The following is a 9220-nucleotide window of genomic DNA, read 5'->3' as shown; positions in this document are numbered from 1 at the left end:
AAATACTACCATACTCTGCTCTTATTTTATCTTCATTACTCTGGTCTAGAATGTGCTTCCAACAAGAGAGTGGAGACTAGCATCTAGCTGTTTCCTCAAGAATACAGTTTTTACTACCTATTTGATAACGTCTAAAAGCAGTTGACTCATTTTTTTTGCGTAGCTTTACAGTTACATCAGAAAGTCATGTCTGGTACTGGTTACTCCATCGTGGTGAAAAGCAGATCAATTTTATTTACTTTATGGTAAAAAGATTATAACAGTGAAGGGATTATTTTTCTCCCATTTAAAACCCTAAATAAGAAATAAACATATCTCTGTAATTTAATAATATTTAGAAATTCACTTTGTCCATTTGCTCTCCATTTCCTTCAATTTTTATGAAAAATTTCAGAAGAATATAAATAATTATAAAAATAATATTAGTATGTCAATTCATTAATTGTTAATATTTTGCCATTTTTGCCTTCTGTCTTCCTGGTTAGAGATATAGATAGAAATGTGTGTATATATTTGCTGAGCCTTTTGACAGTATTTTAAACCACAGTCCCCCTCTCTATCAAAAAAGAAAATGCACGTATACAAATATACATAATACTGCCTAAAATTTCTTAAAATAGACCACTTGGGTCCTATTTTAAGCACACTTTATTTAAGCAAACCATTCAGGCAATTTGACTGAAATCTCTCTTTTTCTGAATTCATATCATGTGAAAATAACACTTTTAAGAACACTTCCAGCCAAAAAAAAAATGTTAATCACTCTGTGAAGTATAATCTATCTGCAGATTACTCCTAATGTTAAAAAATGTTTTCCTCACTTGAACTGAAATCAATCTCCCTATATGTTCCATCATCTATATGTCCATTTTTGAGGTCTTAAAAACCCATATCTAATTTCTCATTCATAGAATAACCTTTCAAATACTTCAAGATATCTCCAGGAAGTCTCATCATTAGTGTTTTACCTGTTACTCACATAACACTATTTTAGTTTACCTTTTTGTTTTATTTTTCAGTTTGTGTTTAAATTCTTATAAACAGAGTCTCCAAAACTGATTTTAAAAATCTAATAACTTATTATAAGTACACTCCTGTGTTCTGGAAATACTGATTAATTTTGCTTCGTTGGGAATATATCCTCTATGAAGGGGAATAGTAAGAAATGAATCTAGAAATTACATTGAGATAAGCTCCTGGGGGTGCTTTCATGCTTTCTATTTATTATTTTATTCTGTGCCTAATAAGAAACTGTATTTGCTTTAAACAGGATTTTCTTATAATTTCAAGACACGTTTTGGAATAATTACTTTGACAGTGGTAAGTAATTTGGGTTAGAAAGTTTAGAGAAGGCACTAAAAAAATGCTGAATGAAGAAAGGTAAGCAGAAGTTCAAGAGGATCATGTAATTATATTAGTGAAAAACAATAAGGTTCTGAACTACATGGATGATAGTGGAAATATAAATTATATACCACTGGAGATATCAGAAAGGAAAAACCAACAATCAGCAATTACTTGTTGAGAGTAAAAAAATGAAATAAAATAAAAAACTAATTTTGTGAGTGTTTTTTTTAATACCACTAACAGAAAAGATAAATCAGAACAGGACAGGGTATAGGGGAGAAAGATGAGATGATGGTAATCATAATACCACCACCACATCATCACTAATACGTCTCAGGTACAGTTCTAAGTGCTTTGTAAGTATTAACTCATAAATTTCACATTTTTTCTATGAGGTAAGTGCTATTACTATCTCTATTTTAGAGATGAGGAAACTGAAGCACACGATTAAGAAATTTTCTGAAGTTCCTCCAGGCACTAAATCATAAAGCAGAGTTTTAAACCCATATAGATAAATGCAAAAGTCTGTATTTTAACCCACTCTACCACACTGCCTTTATATGACTAGTTAAATTTATTGGTCAAATAGTTACTAGAAAAAAATTAATTTTAAAGAATATATTTAAAGCTTCTAATAAAATTACTGTAGCCAGATTATAGAATTATATTCAGATGCAGTATATATTTAGATATATATTTACTATATATTAGGATGCATGGTGTTCCTCCGGCTCACATAAAAGTCTCTTTAAACAAGGTTAGTAGGTGGAGATAAACCTCTTTAATGGTGTGAGTCAAATAGCATAATAGAGTTATGTGGGAAAACAAAACTTTCCTGATTTCAAGAAAATCAGTGAATTATTTCTTCTGTTTTCTTTACTCTTATCCACAAAATATCACTCCTATTTATTAGGTATATTATTCATTTCCTTTTTCACCAAGTAACCTAAAATATTAATGACAAATTATGATTAATAATTCCCAACAGCCTGAGCTACTGAATTGAGAAAGCTCTTGGTGGAACAAGAGAAAATTACAGGAAATATGTCCTAGGATAGGAGAATAACTCATTAGCTATAATCAATGTTAGTTCTGTAATATGTTTGTCTCATATTTTGTTTTAGATCTGTCAGCCCCAAACTTCTGTGAAATGAAGTACAGAATATTTTATGAGTTAAGAAACATTCACATATTTAAATGAATAAGCTAACTATAAACCAAACCACTCATTATTTTTGAATTGAAGGGAAGATGAGAGAAGGGAGTAAATAATGTTAATAATTCCCTCTAAGTGTATAGATATATGAACAAAATTAATCCATGCACTGACTACCTAGTTAGCTATATTTCAACCTTCAATTCATTTTCTCAGTAGTATGTTTTAAGTGCATTATATTTAATATCTCATTTTATGTCTAATACCAATTAATAACAACAAATGAGGTATGAATTATTAGCAGTTTGTCATTGACACATGACATGAGTGAAATGATTTCATCCAGATGAGAACCAGTAGTGAGTTAGCAATGTAAGGTAGTCATTAATTCTTTTTCTTTAAACTCTCTCTCCACTGGCTCATTACATATATATACTCAGTAATTTTTTCCTTAAAACATGTATACATAATAAGGATGCACTGATGCACACACATCTGTCATATGCACATGGACAGACCCACGCCTAAGATAATTTTGATCTCCTTTTCAGCCAGCCTTCTGGAATCTGTTGTCTAATCTTTATTTTATCTAATTCCTCATCTCTACTCATTCCTCAATCCACTCCTGTCAGGTTACTATATAGTAGTGTCCTGGAGCTGGCTCATATCAGTACTCCAGAGGCAGTTCTTAAATTTTCAGAAATATTTTGAGCTAAGCACAGCATTATTAACATTTTCTTGTAGTAGAGGTTAGCCATACCTCTATTAAAAAGCTTGATTGATAATTAGGTACAACGCTTCTTCAGACCACTGGGAACAAAAATATAAGACCCTTAACTTCTGGTATCCCTCACTAGGCTACAAGTTTTCTTATCACAAGGATTATTGCTTTCTTGTTCACCATTGTATTCCTAGTGCTTAACTTATAGTTACTCAAAAATATTTAACATGTAATGTAAATGAAGAGAGTGAGACATACAACAGACAGGACTCCTATTAGAAGAAATGAAGTTAAAAAAAGAGGAAAAAAATGTTGTTTCCTCTTTTGAAAATTTTGATCAGTTTTTCTCTGATAATTGCTGCAGCTACAATTCATGTCAAACATTTTTCCTAAGACTACAAACTTCAATGTATCACATGATTTTTTTTTCTGTACTTTATATTTGGGACAAAAAGTCTATTAAAGTTTAGGATGATGAGAAATATAATCTCAGTTAATATTTGAAGCTTAGCTCTTTTTTTTAACAACTGAAGAAAAGAAAGACAAATTACTTCTACCCCAAATGTAGGCAATTTCTAAACTGAGATAAGCATGTGGGATGAGAGCCAGGAACATTAAGCAATAGTACATAGCATTTAGCAATTTGAAGGGTAAAGTACCACACTGAAAGCATCCAAGTTTTGAAGAATGAAGTAAGAATGTTATAATTACATTATATGCATCAATTTCAAAAACTCACAGTAAGTAAGCAGAAAGTACAGGCATACCTGGGAAAGACTGCAGGCTTATTTCCACTGCAATAAAGCCAATATTGTGATAAAGTGAGTCATGTGAACTTTTTCTTTTCCCAGTGCACATAAAATTTATGTTTATATGATATTGTAGTATATTGTGTGCAACAGCATTATGTCTAAAAATAATGTTCATACCTTAGTTTAAAAATGCTTTATTGCTAAAAAATGCTAATTATCACCTGAGTCTTCAGCAAATTGTAATCTTTTTGTTGGTGGAGGGTCCTTTGCTGCTGACTGATGAGGGTGGTAGTTGCTGAAGTTTGGGGTGGCTGTGGAAATTTCTTAACATAAGACCACAATCAAGTTTGCCGCATTGATTGACTCTTCCTTTCATGAAGGATGTCTCTATAGCATGCAATGCTATTTGATAGTATTTTACATATAACATAACTTCTTTAAAAACTGGAGTCAATTCTCTCAAAGTCTGCTGTTGCTTGATCAACTAGGTTTATGTAATATTCTAAATTTTTTGTTGTCATTTCAACAGTCTTCACCAAGAGTAGATTCCATCTCAAGAAACCACTTTATTTCCTTATTCATAAGAAGCAATTCCTCATCCATTAAAGTTTTATCATGAGAATGTAGTAATTCAGTCACATCTTTAGTCTCCACTTCTAATTCTAGTTTCCTTATTATTTTCACCACACCTGCATTTACTTCCTCCCCTGAGGTCTTGAACCCCTCAATGTCATCCATAAGATTTCAAATCAACTTCCTCCAAACTCCTGCTAATGTTGATATTTGACCTCTTTCCATGAATTATGAATGTGCTGAATGGCACCTAAAATGGTAAATCCTTTCCAGAAGGTTTTCAAATGGACTTTGCCCATGTCCACCAGAAGAATCACTATTGATGGCAGTTATAACCTTACAGAATATACTTATTAAAATAATAAGACTTGAAAGTCAAAATTACTCCTTGATTCACGGGCTGAAAAATGGATGTTGTGTTAGTAGGCATGAAAACAACATTAATCCCATTTTACCTCTCCATCAGAGCTCTTGGGTGACCAGATGCATTGTCAGTGAGCAGTAATACTTTGAGGAATCTTTTATACTGAGCATTAGGTCTCAACACTGGGCTTAAAATATTTAGTAAACCATGTTGTAAACAAATGTGCTGTCATCCAGGCTTTGTTGTTCCATTTGTAGAGCACAGGGAGAGTCAATTTAGCATAATTCTTAAAGGCCCTAGGACTTTCTAAATGGAAAATGAGCACTGACTTCAATTTAAAGTCATCAGATGCTTTAGTCCCTAACAAGAGCGTCAGACTGTCCTCTGAAACTTTGAAGCCAGGCATTGATCTCTCCTTTCTAGCTATGAAGATCCTGGATGGCATCTTTTTCCATAAGAAGGCTGTTTTGTCTACATTTAAAATCTGTTGTTTACTGTAGTCACCTTCATTAATTATTTTATTCAGGTCTTCTGGTTAACTTGCTGTAGCTTCTATATCAGCACTTGCTACTTCACCTTGCACTTTTATGTTATGAAGATTATTTCTTTCCTTAAACCTCATGAACCAACTTCTGCTAGCATCAAACTTTTCATCTGCAGCTTCCTTATCGCTCACAATTCACAGAATTGAATAAAATTAGGGCCTTGTTCTGGATTACTTTTTGGCTTAAGGAAATGCTGTGGCTGGTTTGATCTTTTATCCACACCACTAAAGCTTTCTCCATATGAGTTATAAGACTGTTTCACTTTCTTATCATTTGTGTGTTCACTGGAGTAGCACTTATACTTTCCTTCCAGAACATTTCCTTTGCATTTACAGCATGGCTACCTGTTTTGTGCAAGACGCCTAGCTTTTGGCCTATGTCAGATTTTGACATGCCTTCCTCACTAAGCTTAATCATTTCTAGCTTTTGATTTCAAGTGGGAGACATGTGACTCTTCCCTTCACTTTAACACTTAGTGGCCATTGTAGGGTTATTAATTGGTCTAATTTCAATGTTGTTGTATCTCAGGGAATAGGTAGGCCCAAAAGGAGGGAGAGAGATGGGGAATGGCCAGTTAGTGGAGCAGTCAGAATGCACTAAACAATTATCAAGGTCTCCCTCTTATATGGGCAAGGTTTGCAGCAGCCCCAAAACAATTACAATAGTAACATCAAAGATCACTGATCACAGATCACCATAACAAATATATAAGAGCAATGAAAACATTTGAAATATTGCAAGAAGTACCAAAATGTGACACAGAGATATGAAGTGAGCAAATGCTGTTGAAAAACTGATGCCAAAAGACATGCTTGATGCAGGGCTGCCACATACCTTCAATTTACAAAATGTATGATATCTGCAAAGCAAAATGAAGCAGAGCACAATAAAATGAGGCATGACTGTGTGCTCAAATATAGGGCACTGAGTAATTGAAATAATATTGAGCTATAATATGCTGCATCCCCAGGAAATTATATAAATTTTTGTTTGGGTGTTCTTTAGGTTGGCTTTGTATGGTAAACCAAAGATAACTTGCTTTGTCTGTATCCAGAATCCATAAAAGAAATTTTGAGTCAAACCTTTTTCTTTATTCTAAATTAAAAATCTAAAATCTTGCTAGGCAAATGCACCATGTTAACCTCTGAGCATTTCTCATCAATTTGCATTTGTTTTAAATTAAATCAGTTTATGTGATTAAGTTATCAAATATGATTATAGGATACTTTAAATCACACAGAATTATAAGAAAAAATAAAACAATTTAACCCCTTACTCTTCCATCCCCTATAAATCTAACTTGCATTAAGTACTGTGATTTATTTCATAGAGAACAGACTGGTGGCTGCCAAGGTGGGGAGAGGAATGGAGTGAGAGGCTGGGTTAGGAGATAGAACTTTTTATAGACACAATGGATAAACAAAAAGGTCCTACTGTAGAGCACAGAGAACTATATTCAGTATCCTATGATAAATCATAAAGAAAAAGAATATTAAAAAAGAATGTATATATGTATAAGTGAATACTGCTGTATAGCAGAAATTAGTACAATGTTGTAAATCAACTATACTTTAATAAAAATACAATTTAAAAAAATTTTAAAATGTTAAAAAAAAGAGTAGATTCTGATTCTGTCAAAGCTACTATCAATTCCCCCATTTTTCTCTCTAAAAGAATCTTAAATTTGGGGAGGTGGGAATGGACCTAGCTAAAAATTTATTTCTTCCAGACCACCATGTTCTGGGGTCAGAGAAGTTGAGGGAGTGAGGAATATGACATAATTATGGCCAATGATGTGTTAACAGAGTATGTTGAGAACTTCTGTAAAGTATCTCAGTTTTTGTTAAAAAGTGACACAGACAGATGCTGCCGATTTTTTCTTTTTTTATCATCTTCTTGCCTTGAGCATGGGCATGAGACTAAACCTACAGTAGACATTTTGAAAACATAAGGGAAAGTAATAGTAACCAAACTGATAAAAAGTAAATATTAAATAATAGCATATTTTAAGCAAAATAGTGAAATACTATGAAGATATCTAAATCACTTATATGAGAATGTTTATTGGCAAGTAAATAATCACAGCATATTGCAAAAGTATTAAATGGTATACAAAATATTCAAAAAGATGATAGCATTTTGTAAATATATGAAGATGAAAGAGAAAAGTATAAAGAGTCTTGGTATTTCCTGGCAATGAAATAAAAGAAGTGGAGTGATAGAAGTTGTCTATACCAGATGCAGCCAACAATGGGGTTGTATTCTTAATTATAGTACTTAGAACAGTAATAAAGCCAACCAAAAACTAATTAGTGATTTATTATTAATATGTACCAGTTGGCTTTTCTGCTTGTTTGCAGAAATAATATCTTCTAAGGACAGAAAACTTGGAAAATAAGAATCTAATCAAGAAAAACATCTTTGATACTAATTTCACTAATTTTTTCCATTTTGTTAAACTACTCAAAATTGAGTGGCTTAAAACAACAATTTATCATTATTTTATTTCAATATTATGTGGGTCTAGAAATCTGGGTGGGGTCCAGGAGCTTATCTCAACTTTTCAACATCTGAGGTCTCTGCTGGAATGATTTGAATGGCTGGGGCTGGAACAGCTAGAGCTGTGGAGCTTCTCTGTCACTCTATCTCTGTGTGTCTGTCTCTCTCCTTACTTTCCCTCAAGATCTCTCCATGTGATTACTTTGGGCTTTCACAAAGCTTGCACGCAGAGTGGTCTGGCCTCAAAGGAAACTCAGTGCTCTAAGAAAAAGGAAGTGGAAACCACCAAATCTCTTAAAGGCTAGGTCTCAAACTGGCAAGCATTAGTTCTTTCATGCTCCAAGCTTAGATTCAAGGAGATGGGATATAGACCCAAACTTTCAAAGGGAGAGATGTCAAAGAATTTGTGGCCATTTTTAATCTGCCACAATATTTACCTATGGATTTGTGTACATGATTATGTGGTCAGATATCTTTCAATTAAAATGAAACTCGATATAGCTTAAGAAAAACATTTGAAATAAAAAATGAAACAGTACACAATAAATTGTCAGATTGATAGAGAAGACTAAGAAGAGTTGGTAAATATACTGGCTACTTTAACTTAAAAATATCCAGTTAGTTTCCAAGAGAGGCTAGGCACAGAGTTCAAACTATGTTCTCTCTTGCTTCACTTCACTTGCTCAAATCCATAGGATAACTTGAGTGGACAGACTTTGTCACAGGACAGTACTTATAGCAATATTGTAGCTTGGAAAAAAAGAGACTGGTTACCCAACCTGAACCACATAACCAACCCTGTGGCTGGAGAGATGAGGCTATGTAATACTTTAGGTAGAAGAAGATACATTAGACATTACTTACTACAAAAATTTGTGTCCACTAACTTTAAAAGGAATATAGGTAAATATATTGTAATAAGATTATCAATAATTTAAGGATATGTTCACCATCTACATGTGTTTTCTGTTTGAATTACTTGTGCTCTGATTTAATACCTGCTATTAAGTAAAATTAGAGTTTTTTTAATATAAGAAAATTAACAGTACTTATTGCAGTTTAAATAACAGAAACTGTGACTTGAATATATGCCAGGAAAATATATCTCAAGATTCTATATAAAATAATGATTTTTAAATGCAATTACAGTTTGTTAACTATGCACACAGAATCACATCATAAAGATAGATAATAGCAGAGTACCAACATACATCTCTCATCTGAGGATTAGCTCGGGAAGCTGGACCAACTACTGAATTTTCT

General features: G+C 32.9%; 1 pseudogene; it reads right to left on the bottom strand.

The window, feature by feature from the left end:
* Positions 1 to 4186: 4186 nt before the first annotated feature.
* LOC130848428 (tigger transposable element-derived protein 1-like) lies at positions 4187 to 5941 on the bottom strand (annotated as a pseudogene).
* Between the last annotated feature and the right edge of the window lie 3279 nt (positions 5942 to 9220).

This window comes from Hippopotamus amphibius, chromosome 3 (genome assembly GCF_030028045.1).
Source record: "Hippopotamus amphibius kiboko isolate mHipAmp2 chromosome 3, mHipAmp2.hap2, whole genome shotgun sequence".
Classification (NCBI taxonomy): Eukaryota; Metazoa; Chordata; class Mammalia; order Artiodactyla; family Hippopotamidae; genus Hippopotamus; species Hippopotamus amphibius.
Note: the sequence above shows the minus strand (reverse complement) of the source record. Positions and strands in the feature narration are given on the sequence as shown.